The 21,114-nt window shown below is 37.2% G+C and overlaps 2 pseudogenes; both read right to left on the reverse strand.

The window, feature by feature from the left end:
- Window positions 1-1,964: 1,964 nt before the first annotated feature.
- On the reverse strand, window positions 1,965-2,907 carry LOC147480714 (3-isopropylmalate dehydratase small subunit 1 pseudogene; annotated as a pseudogene).
- A 7,252-nt stretch (window positions 2,908-10,159) lies between these two features.
- LOC147480715 (APO protein 3, mitochondrial pseudogene) lies at window positions 10,160-11,203 on the reverse strand (annotated as a pseudogene).
- Between the last annotated feature and the right edge of the window lie 9,911 nt (window positions 11,204-21,114).

The following is a 21,114-nucleotide window of genomic DNA, read 5'->3' on the forward strand; positions in this document are numbered from 1 at the left end:
TGGAAGAACAAATATTCTTCTGTTTCCACCCCATGATTGCAAAGAACACAATTCAGACTGAACCACTTTCCATTATTTCATTCTGTGCAGCGTCTTCAGCTTTCCTTTCAATGCTAGCCAACTGATGAAAGACAACCGTGGAATCTTATTACTGAACCACACCATGGTATGCCAAGTCACTGGTTGCTTTGTGTTTCTAATGCCTTCATATGTATCCTTTAATTGGTAATCTCCTCGTAATGAAACCGTTCATACCACCTCATCATCACCCGAGCCCAACTGAACATCCTCTTCTATTTGAGCAGCCAAGTCTGGACAATTCACTTGCAACTGCCGTGGTATATTCCAACACCCATCCTCTGTAAGGTTTCCTACTTTTGCATTAAGTCCGCATTCAGAGTCATGAATCAAAGCAAGTGGAAACTGGTCTTTAAGAATACCAGCAGGATGCCAGGGGCATACCAAAGACTAGTGCTTTGCCCATTGCCTATAACATGAGAAGCAATGAACTTGGCATCCTATCTTTCGAAATATTGCGCCAGCTCCAGGAGCACTCATTAGGAATTGGGATGTGCCAGAAGGTCCTCCCTTTAATCTTGTTTTTCTGAATCCATTGCACCCATAAGGTACTCTTGTTGCTAATCAGATTCCAAATATGACAAAGGTTTGCCGCATGATTTGCAGTTGCCACGTTTCTTATTCCAAGTCCTCCTTCCTCATAAGAGTAGCACAAGTCTTCCCAACTTAGGAGAGCATGGGAAGTACGTCCCAAATCTGGAACCAACAACGAAACTCTTAAAAAAAGATACAAAATGGTTAGATAAATATACGAATTCAAAATTCACACATGATTATGATCCCAAGGAAGAGGAGTCATTTTAGCAAATGTTTGTATGGTTCAAATATTGACTAAAACAGACAGTTGCAGGATTAGCTGAGCCGTGTTCTTTGACAAAGGCTTCCAACACTCCATCAACTCGGACATAATCTGATTTTTGTATGGTACGGCGGTAGGCCGGTAGGGAAAGGGAATTGCACTCATCATGGGGAGAGATACTAAGCTCCCATTGACTTCTATTCCAAAAAGCATAGTTAAGCAACTTCACTCAGGTTAAAGATTACAAAGAGAATCACAATAGAAACAGGGTGACACTTCACCTAATGATTAACATATTCACTACTTCACCTAATTGAGTTTTCTATTTCCCATGTGCACTCCTTAGTTGAGTTAATTTTACCTCCAACTACTCTATATTATCGAATGAAAATCTGTATATTTGTTGCTCCACCATTAAACAATGTTTCCACCATTAAACAATGTTTATAACTTAAGGCAATATATTTTGATATATGCAAATGATAATGAGAGATCATTCTCTCTAAATTTAGTGCGCACTTTATATCGGCCGTTGGATGACATAATCATACGGTTTGGTGTGGTTTGTCAGTTGTGGGCCATGCAACAACCTCGATCTCGAGAAGGAATTTCTCCATCCAACGGCTATTTGTCTTGATCTCTCCAAAATTTAGAGAGAATGATCTATCCTTATCACAACTCTTGATACACTCTTGATAGACTCTTGATATATTCAACAGAACAGTAACAGACTAAGAGCTGCATCCCCCAAACTTGAAATAATTTATATATGTAGCCCAAGTATCCAAAAGAAGAGGCAAGAATGTGAAGAAACAATACATGCACATGCAGAACATATATAGACAAAGAAATTGTAATCCGAAAAATGCATAGGCAGAACAAATACAAACTAATGCATTTATTATGCATCTAATCCAAAAATACAAAAACACAAACAAATTGTATTTTGAGATGAAAGACACTTAGTATTACAAAAAGCAAGACCCTTGAAGTCTGTAAACAAAAGCTTAAAAAGAGCAACAAAGAACAACTGAACAACACCAAAATGAGCAACTAACAGAACCCAATATTTTTCATGCTCATTAGTAAACATCCATAGAAACCAAAGCAATGGGCTTTAGTAAAACCTTAAGAAGGTGCTGCAGAAGAAATCATCCCAGTCTTCCTAGCATAAGCGAAAATCCCACCAGCATCAATAATAGACCCTGCATCTCCGATGGGCTTCAACTTATATTCCTTTCCAGTAGTATGATTAATCAGAAGGTTTTCCGCAAAGCTCAACAAGAACAACATCACCCGATTAGAACACTCATCACACAACCTCCCCCTCTCGATTCCAATGGGTAGACTTCACCAGTCGCAACTGAATTCCTAAAGAATATCCTTGCATAAGACTCCGCCACAACCGCCTTGACCCCTGCAGCACCAAGTGCAACAGGGCCATGTTCCCTCGATGACCCACAGCCAAAATTCTCTCCTCCAATGATTATAGAGTATTTAGATTGGACTTCACCTGTTTCAATGAATCGAGTTTCATAAGTAGAGGGAAGACCAATGAGGGCATGAGATCCAAGCTTGCGATATTCATCAGGTTTGGAAGGGACCAGAGTTAGGTGCTCCGCAGGGATGATTTGATCAGTATCGATGTTATCACCAAGGACATAGCAGAGACCATGGAAGGTGGTAGCAGTGGTTGCGGACGGAGAACATGTTGGGTTGGCGGCGGGACAAATAGGGTTTCGTGGGGATTGTGATGGGATTGAGGAGGGAGAGAGGTGTTTGAGTTGAAACTTGGTTAAACATGAAGTGGACATTCTAAGATTTGATATAAACGCAACATGCGATGGCTCTTTCGGGTGCTTATTTGAAGTTAATGCTGGATTGAAAACTGAAGCTGAAGTAGCTGCCATTGATTGATCGCTTCAGACAACGAATGAACTTTTCTTTCACTGTCTGCAAACCTTTTGAAAAAAGTCAGTATAAGGCAATGCTCAAGGACCAATGTTAGCTTCGTTTAGACAAACGAAAAAAGAAAAACAGAATACATGCCCAATATGCATCGAATACATTGCCCCACACTTTATCAACAGGGCGTGTGGAAATATAAGAAAAAAGGAAAGGCATGCTGAAGAATATGTACCACAACGCTCTTAACTTTTAAGCATAGTCTCTAAAGCTTACCAAAACTGCTACACAAAAGTTTTAGTACCTATTACACCTATACATTAGCATATCAGCATATGGTAGGTGGAATCGATCGAACTCAATATTGAATTGAATTTTCGTAACTCCTTTGATTCAACAATTGAACTGAAAATACAGTGCATAATAATATCGAGTAACAAAATATTAGAAGAATTTCACATGCTTTTGCCCTAGTTTCAATTCTGTGCTGACTATTAACAAATCAACAAAGCATAAACTTAGAAAATTGTAATTTTCAGAAAAGCAATCAAACATTAATATGCAATCAGAGAAAACTTGTGGTGTAAAGCTAGCCCAATCAAAAATAACAAAAATAAAACCATTGTTGTTATGACAAAGTTTTGACAATTTTTAAAATGAAAGTGCAGATGTTTGAGAAAGCTTCACATTATCAAAACAGGAACTTATTGGATTTGAACCACCATCTCTTGAGTTGTACTTCCACACTCAAGTGCTCTTCCATTGAGCTAAAGATCCAGATCGGGAGACAGAGACAGAGACTAGGAGCATTTAAAATAAGTTCCAAATCAGATTTACGTAAAAAGTAAACAATACTAACACATTGTAAGGCAATTGCAATGATAGTGAGAAATGCAAGAATGAGTGCAGCTCATAGATTGGATGCAGCTTCATATGGATTCAAAGGAGAGGCTTATATCATTCAGTTTCAAATTTCCGCAGCCAACAAGCATATTTCATTGTTGTCCTAAATGAAAAGTAGAAAAGGAAAACACTAAGCTATCTCTTACTGGAATGATTCCACATCAATACATCACGAGATTTCATATCCACAAATTATTAACATCGAAAATTTTGGAATGTGATTTATACAGTGACACCAAAAGGCTTAACTTCAGCTATATAGTACATTTTTCAATAATTATTGGGGAAAAAAAGAAAAAACGGGAAAAGAAGTAGGATACATTAAGTTTTAAATGACCAATTATAAATACAGGTGAATGGTCCTCATGGAAGAAGCAATGGATGGAGAAGATATAGGAAAAAAACCAGCACTATACATAGAATGTAATTAACTATTGGAACGTCATGTTTTTTGTTAAAGCATTCCACATAATTGTAGACAATTTAAAATGCAGCATCGATATCATAGTTGCATTACAGTCGGAAATATTGAAAGACATCTAACAACTTCATGTAAACATGTGTCAACAAAAATATTGAGAACCCGGCATAGGAAACTAATGAAATTGACACGTTCAGAACATTCTTTTTTGTAACTCACTCCTACTTCAGCAGAACTCAAATTAAATTTATTATGTGCATTGGTAAAAACAAATTCTGACTGGTTAAGCTAATACGCCATCTCCTAGCATATATATTCACTCAATTCAAATGCATAAAATCTTAATAAAAGCCAACTGCTAACCGAAATAGAGCATAACATAAACCTTAACTGAAAAAAGCAGAATTTATTACGTTCATCACCCAGTTAATGGAATGTTTGGAGCCCCTCCCTCTAGTGAATTCTTTTAGAAATCATACAAACTCCAACAGATAAGTGACACCCTTAGGATTTCCCTCCAGTTTTGGTGTCACACCTGCAAGCAACATATCAAAAATTCTAAATTCTAAAATCCCAATCCCTGCAAATTGTCTATGGTAACAACAAACTGTCTCACGCAGTATCTCACATATTAAATCAAGTGTTGTGTCTACGACTCTTACGTTCTCTTTATCATCAATGTTAACGCCCTTACAATTATAAAATCGGGAATCACTTGGTTTTCCATCAACATGTTTTTTTTTTCTCATAAGTTTATATCCATGCAGTATATCAACTATTTTTGTAAATAAAGAAAGATAGTAGAAGTAGAGGTTCATTATTGTAATATAAAAAGGCGATGCAATAATATTTTGGCTCTTCAAGCCTAATGTTTAATAAATTCAACCTTGGTAACAACCAAATGTTAAAAAAAAGGCATTCACCGCTTTGAACTAACTAAACCAATCGAGCAAAAAAGTCATCAAGGATCAGAACACATTACGCTCAATCAAACCTTAATTTGCAAATTGTTCATGGACTCTGACTAAACGAGAATGAACTCGTTTAGATGAGAGTTGGAGAGTAAATTGAGACTTTACTCGGTTGGAGCCATGAGAAACCCCATTTTTCATGTTTATAGAGTTTTATTTTATTTTTTATGTTTTTTTCGAATTTATAATAAATGTGAGTTTCGGAATTATGCATTTTGGTTTTTTCTATAATCTATATCAATCCTCTTTCTTATTGGTATAGGATATTTGATCTATTGTACCTGCATTTGTATTAGGATAGGACACTTGGTTGCTGTTTGGAAAGTGTGAGAAGTGGTGGATGGAGAAATGTACAAAGGCCCATTGCGATTAATTGAATTAAATGGTGCACACAATTTTAGTTTCAAAAGATATGCATACCTCTGTATATTCTTAATCTTTTTCTCGGACATGGGCTTGACAGCTGTTGTAGTCTTCCTGATTTCAATTTTTGAGCACCTAATGCAATAAAAAAACAAGGAGTTAATAGGATAAAAAACAAAGTGACCACTATGAAAAGTTTAAAGAGAGAATAACTACACCAAAAGGTTACCTGAACAATGCTTTCAGACACAGAATCTTATCAAGAATGTAGCACCTGGTTCTCTTCGTGATCTACATTTGGCATCGAAGGTAAGCCTGAGGGCATTATAACCTGTAAGTTCGCACGTCAAATATATCCACTGGTTTCCTAAATCCTAATAAACAAAAGTTCGGATTTTCTGCTAATATCTCAGAATTACCTGCCATTTTTTTATTAGCTTGAGATTTTATTGTTAACTCTTGGTAGTCTAATGTACTAATTAACGTTAGAAATTAGAGCCTTAAACAATGACAATGCTTTTGATATTAAAGCATATATAGTCAGCTAATTTACATGAACAACTAACAAACATAATGGCAATAGATTCGCGTAGTATCTAAATCAATCAAGATTGTCTTAAATACCCATTTTCCCAAAACACACAAGAAAAGCCTCTCAGGGATTAATATTTGAAGACCATCAAAGACAAATATTTGGAGTGTGGTCTGTAAAATAAGGCAAATAGATACTTAATTTACTATTAGTGCCCATTGAAATCAATGTCTTCAGTCCTTTGGAAAAACAAAACTATCAGATAACCCTAATGGTTAATTGAAGCAAACTTAACAGCTAATGTTTTTGTTGAGATAAAATGCAAAAATAACAAGTTAGTTGCCTGAAGGAGGGAAGAAATTAGTTGTCCTTATTCACTTGTCTACCTTTGGTTGATTTAGTAAGCAGGCTTCAACTTTGGATGAGCTTGTGATTATACAAAAGTTCAAACAAGATGTAGTAATTCATGTGATCTACAAAATGATATAATAACTACCTTAAATTAGTCATTAGTTAATGAGGTCATTCCATATGCCATCTGTGATTATAACTTCTTTGAGTTGTCCCAATCTAAATATTTCAGCTCCTTCGAGAAGAAGATGTAGTGGTCAGTTGCAAGTGTTTAGAACGGATTATCTATGTGTTTCTTAGACACATTAATATATAGGTATTTGGTCTCTGAAAGTGCTTCCAACAACAGTGTATGATTTATGTTTGAGATCTAAGCTACCCAAAATGATATATACAGGACCAAAAAGACCCAAATTCCAAGCGATTGTATCCCTAACAATGTCACCTGATGCTTCCTATTATCTCGTAGGGCCTCCATTGCATGAGTATGTAATTGAATAGGTTCCCAAGCGCTTCTTATAATAAGCACATGGTTTGTTATAGATGATCAATCCACAAATCCTCACTCTTATCATCCCAAATCCCTAAAGTCACAAATCCAATTGTCAATTCATTACCCTATAATTCTCTAGACAACTCAATCGAACTCCATAGATAGTCCCTAGTTATATATACCATTCTAAGACAGATTCTTGTGCCCTTCTGGCTTCCAAGTAGTTCTACATGTAGCACAACCCCATAAAATACTATTTACTTCAAAACAATGTAGACCTTATTTCTTTTACAACAATACCCACTTATGTATATTGTGCATTGCTATATGGTGTCTACTCGATAGACATAATAGCTATAGGGTATTCAATATCCAATTCAGAGAACATGTAAAACCAATTTCACATGATACCCAAAAAAGATAAAAGACACATGACACACAATTCAATCAGCGCATTACACATACTACATACATAGTTGACGACAATATTGAATGCTTACAATTAATTTTAATTTATTGGTCTTCTAATTATATATCAGTATACAATCATCAACGTATGGAGGCAAAATCCACACAATAACTCGATTAGAATCAATACGAACCGATGGTTAAAACAAAACTCAAGCTTTAAGTATGTACATAAATTTAACATGAAAGCAAGTTATCCTCAGAAAGCTTCAACCGTGACAATTTATTTGCAGAAAGTTAATATTGAGGCCATGGGTGCTGGTTTAGATGTTTTTAGAAGGATCCATGGCTTCCATCTCTAGTTAAGACATTTTCTGTTATAGAAATGCTTGACTAAAAATATGCTGAGAGAAGAATCTTTTGAAACAATAGAGTGAAGGAGATATCCTATTTTATAGCTATCACTATGATGGCGGCCAGATGCACTTGTAAGTTTGAGAGACTGCCACGTAAATAAAAAGTTCAAACATCAAGAACCCCTACAACATTCTGCATGGAGTAGGAAACAATTCAACAATGTGTAACAAACTTCAAAACCAACTGCTACATCAAAGCACAGTAATTTGTGTTACCTTCTTGATTAAATCCAAGCATAGATATCGCTTGATGTCCCTTCTTAATCCCTCGGGCAAATATTTAATTAGCTCCATCTCATCTTCTCCACTTTTGTCGTTCACAATGGCGCACTCTATGTCTCAGGTGTATTGACAGTTGCCTTCATTTCATCCACCATTCCATATCTCACCACTTCAGTTGCATTTTCCTCTTTTTCGCCATGGTTGCATGATAAAGCACCTACATCAATGTGTAATCCCTATTAGCTGATCTGAGTTCGTTATACAATCCAATAATACCATCCATATAATAAAATTTGAATTGATAAATCATAAATCTAACAAATTTGAATACAATCTAACCTGAATATTTACTATCAATGGAGTGAAAAATAATAGTCCACTGAGTATTCCATGTCCTGGAGCACACAACCTTTAACTTATGTCAACCCAGTTCAAAAGTTATATGGGCCAAATAGGAATATAAAGATGGCAATGCACAAAGTTCTTTTGAGATGTGCTAAAAATACAAGAAACCTTACCTTAGAGTCATTAGACCCAAAAAATAGGGTAGAGGTTCTTAATGGAAAATGAATTGCTATAAACCACAGGGAGTGCCCTGGTAGATCCCATAACGCAAAAGGCCAAGTCCCATTTAAGCACACAAAAACATAAGGTGTTGGGGATATGTTGAGTTGTTCTTGCATGGGTTGTCTATATGATCCACTCTATATGATGTTCTATTTGATTTAGTTTTTATGCAAGGTGCTTCATGTCATTTAACTGTATTTCATGCTAAGCTAATGTGTCATGCACAATCAATATCGTTTTCTCTGTCTTACCTAATCATCTACATTAAGGTAGGCCAACAATCAAAAAATCTTCAAAAAAACAACTTATAATGAAAGAAACTTGAAAATTTTCTTGCATACCTTCTAGCCGACACTTGTCAATGTATAGGATCCTTATAATTTTGGTTAGCGACTTGGCATTATCCGAGAAGTCAATAGCAGTCACCAATCTACAATACACAATTTTAAAACCCATATCTTGAACTCAATTACATACAATGAACTTAATATCACCATGTATGAAATGGTTATAAAACCAAATCTAATATTAGCTTTTAAAAGTATAATTGAGAGAAAACAAACTTACAGAAGCACATTATGACAAATGGTATTCAGAAATTTCAAAAGAAATAAAAAATGACACCAATAAAAATGAAAGAAAAAAAGTTAGAAGTCTTTCACTATTGCACCAAGAATAATGAAGAAATAATGTGTATAAAGTGTCAAATAAAAGGTTCAGTAATATCTCCCTCACCTATATTTCTATCAAACTCATGCCCCTGCAATTCAAGGTTTGTCCGTTGTTCCCATGATAACTGAGACATTTAGAAGAGATACATAAGAACATATGCATCACCAAGACCATAAGTTTGCATTGACAAATTAAATGAGAAATGCTCGATAAGAAATCAATCCAATATTTCAAGAAAGAGGTATGGTTAAACATTTTAAGTCCCTACTTTTCCATTACTATAAGATATAACCGGAAACTTTTGTATTCTTTATGTTCTAAAGCAGTTCATATTATAAAAAGTAATCATATTTCACAATATCCAAATGCATAAGTGTGCACTTCTACATACAAATCTCACGTTACGCCATGACCTGAGACCATATTGATTTGACTCACTTTGTTAACCCAACATAATACCAAAATGATATATGACAAACATGTTTTGTAATGCCAATATAGAATGACCCACCTATTAACTTGCGCAGAATAAATTAACATTTTCTAAGTTGTGTGACTCACCAAAGGTATGTGGGGATCCTCTGAAAGAGAAACTTCAGTGGGCCTTTTGACTATTGTAAATCTGGAAGGGTTTACGTTCTCGCTTAACTCTTGTACAAAAACCATTAGAAAAAAGTTACCTGATTTGAGGATTCGAGTTTGCAAGAGATTGCATCAAAACTAAAAGAGGATTCAGAAATTTGACTTGATCCAGATTCGACTTCACTTCAAGCAGTCATTCAAAATTAAGCCAAATCCATAATAGATAGTCGAAACAATAGAACTAAAAAGGCAATTGGAAAGGAAAATGAGCTTTTAAATGTGTATATATATATATTTATATATATATATATATATATATATATATATATATATATAGATAAGCAGAACATCGAGAACAAGATGTTTACTAGGCCAAAATATTCACAACAATCTGTTGGAAAATGCGACTATTAAATTTCACTAAATTACCTTTGTCTAAAAGATACTAATATTTCACATTAAAAAGAAACTTGGAATCAAGCAACAAGATCAACTTCATCGGGGCAGGAGGAACCACATCTAATCTCATCATACTCCTATACTCATCGAGAACAGGGTGCACCGCCTGCACACACACAACTCCACCACAGCGGGGTGCCTTGCCATAATACCTCTTAAAGCTCATTTACCAACAAACCATTTGGACTTAGTCTCACATCATCCCTAACATGCCACACATAATTAGGTCCAATAAAATCATCTAAAGTAGCTTCTTGCCAAGCATGCATTCCATTCTGAGGCTGTGCTTTGAAGCTCTACACATTCTTACCTTATGCCCCTTTGGCCCTACTTGAACCTCACGGGCCGGTAACCACAAGTCTGACTTGATACTTATCCATCGGTTTCTTAGCTCGACCTCATCTCAAACCAAAATTTCAATACCTTGCTTTCGCAATTAATAGATTATCTTCTTAGTCATCATCAACTTCACCTACATCTTCTTCTTGTTCTTTGTCTTTGTTAGACTCTAACCGACAATCTACACTTTTCATATCAGATTCAAAATCTACAATCCTTCCCTCCATAGAGTAGAGCGGGTTTAGTTTCTTTTTTTGTGTGATAATCTTTAAGATTCACACCGGCTTGAATACATAGCTCTACCACCTGCTGGAATTCTAGGAACCCTAGATCTTTAGTCATGTAGTATTCGAGGCTTTCCAACTCGATCGAAGAGGTGAAAACGATTCTGGAAAGAAGATTACATCCTCAATTCTTCCTTTCTTCCAAACATGAACGGCACTTCTAAATCCGCTTTTAGGACCGCTACAAGTCCTTATTTCATGACCTACATTCCCAATGTGAACTTGAACAAAATCTGCAACGCGTTTGGCCGGGGATTATGATGTCAACAAGCTTTGAAAGGCCGTGGAGGGCGATTCTCTTGCTTTCGGTAAACTTGTTGAGCTACTTGGACAAGTTCGGAACGAGCAAACCATTTTTTAGCGTTTTCAAAAGAATCTTACAAGGTTCGGACTTCACGGCTTCTCTTTCCTCTTTTGCTCTTGAATCAAAAATTTCATGGGGTTGGATAGGGTTTCTGTCGATTTTTTCTTTTGCTAGGGTTTTGGCACATCGATTATAGAGGATCAAACACTCCATCTGCATCTAGTGTTAGAGTTGTCTTGAATGCAAGAAATGAAGAGTTATGTTTAAATCGGAAAATTTGTGAAACTACCCTTCTATGCATCAATCAAATAGGCAGAGGGAAAAGTTGTTTTTTCAAACTAATGTCCTACAAAACTGCAATGCAGTTCTTCGAGGTTTCAGTAGGAGAACCTGCCAAGACAATCCAATTTACGCAGGGCCGGCTCAACCTTATAGCAAAGTAGGCCTCCGCTTAGGGCCCGTAGCCCAAAGGGCCCCCCACAATATAATCCAGTCATTGTCCACTACTCCACTATTGATTTAGCTGATTCCATTGGGCACTCATCAAATTGGATTGGGCAACCCCTCAAAAAAAAAGAAATTTTACAAATTTGCCATATTACAAATTTGCCATAAAGCCCAAAGCCCAAGCCAATTCAGCAATTCCAACCGGTATTGCCAAAACGAACCCTCAAGGCTCGTGATTCAAACGACTTTTACGTTTTACTCAAAGCGACATGACCATGTCGTTTGAGTGTAAGCGAAAACACTGACCATGTCGTTTCGGTGAAAAACAAACGACTTCATAGTCGTTTGAGTGTACACTCGCATCGACATGACCATGTCGTTTGAGTGTTACTTTGAGTTTGAGTTACACTCAAACTAGATGGCCAAGTCGTTTGAGTGTATACTCAAACGATATGGACAAGTCGTTTGAGTGTTACTCACACTAACAACAAACTTCTGGCGGCCATGTAGTTTGAGTGTACACTCAAACTACGCTGCCATGTCGTTTGAGTGTACCTCAAACTGTCGTTTTGAGTGTATAGTCAAACGACATGGCGGCGTAGTTTCAGTGTTACTCACACTAACACTCAAACTTCTGGCGGCCATGTCGTTTGAGTGTACACTCAAACTACGATCATCATGTCGTTTGAGTGTATACTCAAACTACATGACCGCGTAGTTTGAGTGTACACTCAAACTACATGGCGCGTAGTTTGAGTGTTAGTGTGAGTAACACTCAAACGAGGTTCATGTAGTTTGAGTATACACTCAAACGACATGGCCGAGTTTGAGTACACTCAAACTACATGGCGGCGTAGTTTGAGTGTACACTCAAAACGACATGGCCGACGATATGGCGGCGTAGTTTGTGTGTTAGTGTGAGTAACACTCAAACGACTTGTCCATGTAGTTTTTGAGTATACACTCAAACGACTTGGACATGTAATTTGAGTATACACTCAAAGCGACTTGGTCGCGTGTTTGAGTGTACACTCAAACGGCGATGGACACGCACTCAAAGCGATTCTAAATGCACTCAAACGATTTCAATTGAATTAGAAAAATTGAAATCCGATTTAAAAATTGGGTTAGAAACAACACAATTACATCAATAAAACTACATGCACTCTACACTCTTTATCCTGTTATGACATAGTATCTTTATAACCAAGTTAAAACATGTAATCAAACATGCTATAAAATATAAAATAATAATTTGTTTTATATCTAAACTTGTTATTATTATTATTTTTCAATTGTGAATCATAAACTAGTTTGGGGTTTAGATTTCAGAGTTCAAGGTTTAGAAATTTAGTATACCAACATATTTCACTTAATTATTTGAAATAATAATTTGTTTTATATCTAAACTTGTTATTTTTTATTTTATTTTTAAAATTGTGAATCATAAACTAGGTTGAGATTTAGGGTTTAGGGTTTAGAGTTGTTTACAAATTTAAATGCTAACAAATTTTACTTAATTATTCAAAATAATAATTTGTTTTATTTATAAACTTATTATTTTTATTTTCTTTTCAAATTTTGAATCATAATCTAGTTTGGGGGTTTGGGGTTTGGGTTTAGGGTTTAGGGTTTACAAATTTAAATCTGGACATAAAAAAAAATTAATTTCAAACATATTTCACTAAATTATCCAAATCTAAAATAATAATCTGTTTTATATCTAAACTTGTTATTTTCCATTTTTTTTATTCAATTGTAAATAATAAACTAGTTTGGGGGGTTTACAAATATATTTCACTCAATTATTCGAAATATATCAAAATTTCAAATATATATAGAATACTCATTCACTCAGTTTAGAGTTTAGGGTTTACATAGAATACTCAAGTTTCTCTACATACTCAAGTTTCTCTACATACTCAAGTTTCTCTACACACTCAAGTTTCTCTAAATGGAACATGAAGATGAAGAAGAAGTATTTGAGGTAATGTTTGATGTACAACAACAAATTAGAGAAGAACAACAAATTAGAGAAGGAGAAAATAGAAGATATGTTGAAAGTGAAGAAGTGGAACAAAATGTTGAAGGTCAAGGTGAAGAATTTGAAGATCGACAAGTCGAAAGCAAATGAAATTCGAAATCGTCGACGACAAAATGCAAACCTAAATAATGAGGTAACACTTGATTAAAATAAATACAAAACACTTGATTGATTGAATGAATGAATGAATGGATGCAAAATGAATGAATGCAAAACCCGAGCCCAAACAACATGGTGGGTTTTGGTAACACTATCAAACGACATGGGCCTATAGTTTGAGAACACTTCTGAACGACATGGCGGTGTAGTTTGAGAACACTACGGAACGACATGGCTGGGTCGTTTCATTACACTACAGAACTACATGGCCAGGTCGTTTCATTACACTATAGAACTACATGGCTGGGTCGTTTGGACTCTTTGAAACTACTAAAACTAAATGCATTGTTTGAGACTCTTGTTTTATTCTTCTATATGTAGAATTCTTTTGCCGCTATATTCGAACCGATCTTCTGCAAACTCGAATGATGTGGATTGTCAACCGATTTTAAGTGATACAACAGAAATTTTTACTCTGAAGAGGTATGATTGAGTAGGCATTGATTTCATTTTTTTTTTTTAATTTTCTAAATATAATTTTATTAGTGTATTAATAATAGTTGTTGTTTTTTTGTGTTTAGGTCTTTCATACACGCGAGCGAGGCAATCGATTGGGCAACCGCTAGAGGAATACAAGTTAATGTTGTTGTGGTCATTGAAAAGTCGGAGTGTGCCAAAGGAAACCGAAAGTAGCAAGATTGAATTTGGCTTGCGAAGTGCTTCGGGTGTGTATCGGTCACACAAGAAGGAAGGAAGAGAAGGCTAATAAGAGAAGGTCGGGGAACCAAGAAATCGGGATGTCCATTTAAGTTAAAAGGTATTTTCCAACCAGCGGCACGATATAGTTGGAAAATTGTCGCTTCAATGGTGTTCACAACCATCCATTGGCGAAGACCCTTGAAGGACATGCATTTGCTACTCGACTAACCGTTCGAGTTCGAAAGTATTTGTCGAGATGAGTAAGTGTGGAATAAAACCTAAACAAATATTGGATTCCATCAAGAATAGGTATCATGATAACATCTCTAGTATATCCCAAGTCTACACCGCAAGGCGCGGGTGAGGAAATTGGATATGAGCGGTCTCACACAATTCTGAGAGATTGCGTGAGTTGTTAGCAAAAGAACATTATTTTGAGGAGTTGAGACGGGATGAGAATACCGAGGAGATAACGGGATTGTTATGGGCCCATCGAGGAAGGTGTTAAGTTGGCTCGGACTTTTCCAACAGTTTTTCATGTTAGGCGCTACCTACAAAACTAACGGTGTCGGTGGCCTTTTCGCATGCGGTTTGTTGGGGTGACTTCAACATGGAAATCTTTCACCGTGTGTCGTCTTTGCTTCGATTATGAAACAACGATCTACTATGAGTGGGCCCTGCATCATTTTAGTGGCTTGCTTGGTGACATAAGTCCATCTGTGATCGGTGTCGGCGACAGGACTTAGCCTTATACGATGATGTGCCTTGCGGCGTGACGAGTTTTTCCTAACGCTTTACAAGCATCTATGTAGATGGCATATCGCTACTTCGTCCTTTCAAAATGTTACGATATTTTTCCAACTACTGAGAACTTGTAGAAAGGCCCGTTCTCGTGGAACAACGTAGTCAAATCGAAGGCGAGAGGTTATTTTCCAAAGCGTAGATGGGATGCTTTGGAAAAATATTACGGGGTTGAGTACTCGATTTTGTTTGTTATTTGCGAGACTTGGTTTCCTCACGGGGATCGATTAAGTATGTTATTGGACCGACCAACACATTCACTTTGGGAGTACAACGACCAATAAGAGTTGAAGGGTCTCATGCTTTCGGTGAAGCGTGTACTAGGAAATGCAAACTGTCATGATTTTTTTGAGTATGTTTAGCTTAATCCACCCGATTCTAGAGATCCGATGTCCAAAATTAGAGCTACCTTTGAGAGAAGTATGATTGTAACTTCGGCACCACCACCGGATTCCTTTGTTTAAGTGAACTTCGGAGGCCTTGTCTCCACGCGAAGTGTTTAGACTTGTTATTTGAAGAAATAGATACCAGCGTAAAAGCGTGTTAAAAGATGGAGAGATAAGGTGTTGGTGCTATTTACGCCTGAGCCATGGACTGCCATGTGCTCATAAATTAATTGAGTTTGAAGAGCAAGAGCGGTCCATCCCTTTGATATCTCGACCCCTTTTGGAAAACATTGTCCGCTTCTCTCCCAATGTGTCGGTGGGTGTTGGTCCCGATGTTGCACCTTCGATGGACTTGTTCATGAATAGGTTTGCAATGGTTTTACGAAGAAGAGCGGGGTTATGATTAGGAAGCTTATGGAGATTGCCGTACCGAAAAGTATGGGCTAGTAACGCGCGTGAGGAAGCAAAACCAAAGGTCGGCCGAAAAGGTAGCTGCAGCGCGAGAAAGCTTCAAACCGGAGATGATAACTCTTCAAAGCGAGATCCATCTCATTTTGAACATTCTCAACGTGACCATGAAGAGTGGGTCTCCGTCACAACCAAACATTACGCCCACCCCAAAACATCCACACTACACCAAGAAAGAAGTCTTCTCCAAAACTACTAACCCAAAACATCCACACCACACCAACAAATAAGCCTTCTCCAAAACACCAAAACAACCACACCAAGAAATAAACCTTCTCCCAAAACACCAAAAACAACCACACCACGAAATAAGCCTTCTCTCAAAAACGGTCCGCACCACGAAATGTGAGAGATGGCTTAGACTTTGGAAAAGGCGAAGGGTCCTAAGGATTACGGGTTGGATATTCCCCGAAGAAATGCATAAATACATTGTTAGAGTCCATGACCACGTTGGCGATGGCAAACGGCGCGGTTATAGAGCTTTCTGCATTGCATTAGGAAGAAGTCAAAAGAATGGCCACAGATGAGAAGGAGTTGTCGAAGAAGCTTCTCGACAACCTCCCCTTTATTGTACTTTGTACAATCAAAGTGAGGTTTTTTTATTCGATGAAGGAAATCCTACATGAAGAAGGTTCGCACCCTTAAATAAGTGGATGAGCATGCCTTTTCTTTGGATACTTATTTGCTTCAAGATTTAATGTTGTCCTTATGCATTTAGGAGCTCGTCGGTTAGCTCCTTCTCATGCCACTGAGAACCCAAGCAAATCCTGAGAGTGACCCAAGTGTTGGGTAAGCGCACATGTTGGTGGAAATCATTTTGTCAATGTTGAACTTGTTGAAGATTGTCCGGTTCCTCGATGTCGCCAATGGCTTAGAGCTCGATATGATATTGCTGAAAGTTGGAATTTGGCCTTGGACAAGAAGGCAATTGCAATTTATGGCATTGAACATTCCCAATTTAATATGGGAAAATGAGCTCGTTGAAGACCAACGATTACATGTTATCGACTAAGTTGTTTGTAATGTTGTCGATATGATATTTTGATGTAATTTGTATTTTGATGTAATTTGGAACAAGTGTAATTTGATTTGATTTTTATGTTATCAATGTTAGGGCTTTTATTTTATTTGATTTGGAAATCGAGTAATCGACTAAGTTGATTCGGACGGCAATCGAGTGTGATTTTGAAATCGGCGATCGACTAAGTGATATATTGATGTAATTTGATATTTTGATGTAATTTGGAACAAATGTAATTTTATTTTATTTTTTGTTATTTGGAAATAATATTAGGGCTTTTATTTTATTTGATTTGGAAATCGAGTGATCGATTAAGTTGATTCGGACGGCAATCGAGTGATTTGGAAATAGAGCGATCGACTAAGTTGATTCGGACGTCAATCGAGTGATTTTGAAATCGAATGATCGACTAAGTTGATTCGGATGGCAATCGAGTGATCGACTAGTTGATTCGACCTCAATCGAAAGTGATTTGAAATAACGTTAAGTATGTTGTCAATAATGACCGAAACTACACGTGAAGTCGTTTGGCTTTATATACAAAAGCGACCCCCGGATCGTTTGGTCTAAAGGGCAAACGATGTGGCCATGTCGTTTGGCCTTTAGACCAAACGATGTAGTCATGTCGTTTGTCCTTTAGACCAAACGATATGGTCATGTCGTTTGGCCTTTAGAACAAACGATCTTCGTGGGTCGTTTGAGATTAAAAGAGACCGATCTGCCATGGTCGTTTGGCTTTGATACAAAACGATCTGCTGAGGTCGTTTGGCCTTTATGCCAAACGATGCGGCTGGGTCGTTTGGAAGCAAAATTTTTCAAAATTCGTTTTGTTTTTACAACACTTTCATATTCATCAAATTCCACTTTTCCATTTAAACATCAAATATCAAACACTCTCATTCATCAAATTCCACTTTTCCATTCAAACATCAGATATCAAACATTCATCCATACATAAAATTCCATTCATACATTAAACCTTAAACTGAAACAAATTACATTCAAACATTAAACCCTAACCCTAAACATTAAATTCCATTCAAACATTCATGCAAACATCATATCCATCAATGTATGAATTACATCCATCAAACTAAACTACAAAGTTACAAACCCTAAACTGAAACAAATCAACTATAGTGCCCACCAATGTACTTGCACCTAGTCAAGTTGTACGCCTGTTCGAAGGAGGACCTTGCTTCCTCTGGCATATCATTCCCAAATGATTGCGGACCTCTCTCTAGCAAACGACTGGTTTCATCGATGACGCCGTTAATTTAAAAAAGAAAAATCAAGATAAGTTACCAATCGAATGCAAAAATCACGCGGTTAGAAAAACTCAATTAAAAATCACAATACTTACAATCGGTGAACGGTTAGGCAAGTGTCTCCGGGGAGGGATGAATAGGAAGAAGCTCGGGATTCACCAAAACTACATGAGAATTCCTCGCATACCAAGTCATGTAGTTTTGATGACACTCCATGGATAAGATGAAATAGGTCCTCGGTTGCGAGTTGGATCACGTGATTCTGCCGACGACTCGATAAAAGTGGCCCAATATTGGTCCAAATCACCTCATACCCGTCCCCCGCCGAGTTCTTGTTCTCCAATTTGGCATTGGAGGATCTTTAGGTACAAGTTGCACGTGACCCAACCGACGCACCACCTTTTGCGGCAGTAAAGCTCGACAATGTTGAAAAACATAGCAATCCCTCAAAAATGCAATGTCATCGATCGGGTTTGTATCTCTCGATATTTTTGTAGGGATGCCAAACAACCCTGAAACAAAATCAAATGTGTCATTAACAACTCTAATGATCAATTACTAAAAATAAATATAAACAAACTTAAATACCAAATTGTCATTGAATTTAATACTTACATTGAACTCATTCAAATCATCAATTATCGCCGATAAAACTGCAATGCATCGTTATTATCGTAATAGTGTGGAGCGGGATGTGTCTATGAGCACGCGGGTGAGGCGAGATATAGTTGAAATTTGGGACTGTCCATGAATACCGAAAAATACTCATAGATCCATGCCTAGATATACACACAAATAGTTAACATATTGATAGAGTAATAAAATTAACATTAAAAAAAAAAAAATAAACTCTAAAATACTCAAATTTTACCCTCGTAGAAGAGTCATATAGCCTGTAACCCTTTCACCTTTCGCATTACATGTGGCGAGAGACCTCTATATAAAAAAACGCCAAAATTGCTTTGCACCCCCATGCATACTCTTCTATCTCACTGAATTTCAACAACGGCCTCGGATAACATATAGGCACTCCGGTCCCAGACTTGTCGATAAAAGCGGCACATCCAAAGAAAAAATGAATAAAAAGCTCTAACGATCCGTTGAACATCCCTGGAAACTTCGAGGCCTTCTACCACATTCCAATACGTCACATATAGGGCTATCATGAATCTTGTTCGCAAAATGCTTCCGGATGAATTCTAGCCTTACTTTTGAAGTGAACTTGCTAGCTTCCATCTCCTCCCCTAATCAAATCAATAGGGAGCCCCGCACCAAGATGTAAGAGATTTATCGATTGTTGTAAGTTCAAATTTCATCGTCCCTTACACCGCTCTTCCTCTAATCTGTGACTCCACATTTGGACAACATCGTCCAAAGTCACGATCATCTCCCCAACCGGCATATGGAAGGTGTTGGTCTCCGGATGCCATCTCTCCACAAACGCCGAGATCAATGGTGGATCCATATGCTCGTGATAACCTTCCACGAGATCAAACAACCCGATCCTTCTCAATCGCATCGGCAAATCTCGGAGACCTTTCACATTCATTTTTGAAATTCCATTGGGATAACCCGCTAAGTGTGAAACACACTTCAACGCCCACGATCCTCGTGAAACAACCGAAAGCACGCATTAGATATATATGAACGAAACAAAATATTTTGTAAAAGAAAATCAAAGTACACAAGAAAAACAAAATATTACCCTTCTCTCCCAAACATCGCGAGCGACATGCACCGCATAGTCATACAACAACTCTGACTCATACGGGCCTCCCCCATACACACCTTTTTGAAACTCCAAATCATCATTGGATTTTCTTACGAAATTCAATACCGGAGGTGCTTCTTCCACTGGTGGTACGTCTTCTACCACATATTCTTCAACATCATCATCCTGCTCATCCTCCTCCTCACTCTCACTCTCCTCTTCTACTATACTCTTCCCTTTGTCTAAACCTACATCTAAACCTACATTAGTATCACTATCTACACTATCTACACTATCTTCACTAAACGAATCAACCTCAGGAACCTCAAGAACCTCTTTTTCCAAATGGTCCCCTCTACGCGCTGATGCCGTTAAGCCGTCACCCTCTATGTCTTTTTCTTCCAACTGCATCACCGCTAGAGGAACCGCCACCAAACAATTTCTTAACACCCTTTAATGTAGTTTTCGCTACATTCTTCACATTCTTTGATCGAGGACCCATCGCTACAAAGAAAAATAAAACAAGTATTAGTAAACCATATTTAAATAAACAATGTACAAAGAAAACCACTAGAAAAAAGAGATCATCTCAGTCGTAAAACTAATAGACTTATAAGCTTGCTATGATAACTCCAAGTATATATGAAGAAATAGAATGAGGCGTTACGCTATCCAAATTCTATCGAATTTTGGGCAGAGTTTCCTTTGTTTGGTCAACATTTCGTATACTTAAAACCTGTCATAACCTGGAAATCAATAATGACATCCTTCCAACAACCATATGTATATATAACCTAACTTTTACACGACAGTGCAAAATGTATATATATATAAGACTGTTTCTGTATGAACCGCCATTTATGTACATCAAGTATTACAACAAAATAACTAGACTCTCTCTACAACAAAATGAACTTGACTGTCCCTCGTCAAATATAGGGGAAACCACCCAAAAAAACCACCTTGATTGTACATTCAAGAAAAATTTGATAACCAAAGAAAGAGCTTCTCACCTATAATGCTTTACCGCTTCAGGTTTGTTCCCCAGATCCGCACCTTAAGCAAGTACTGTAAAAGCCGCATGTGATCAAGGTCATTACT

This window comes from Coptis chinensis, chromosome 8 (genome assembly GCF_015680905.1).
Source record: "Coptis chinensis isolate HL-2020 chromosome 8, ASM1568090v1, whole genome shotgun sequence".
Lineage (NCBI taxonomy): Eukaryota > Viridiplantae > Streptophyta > Magnoliopsida > Ranunculales > Ranunculaceae > Coptis > Coptis chinensis.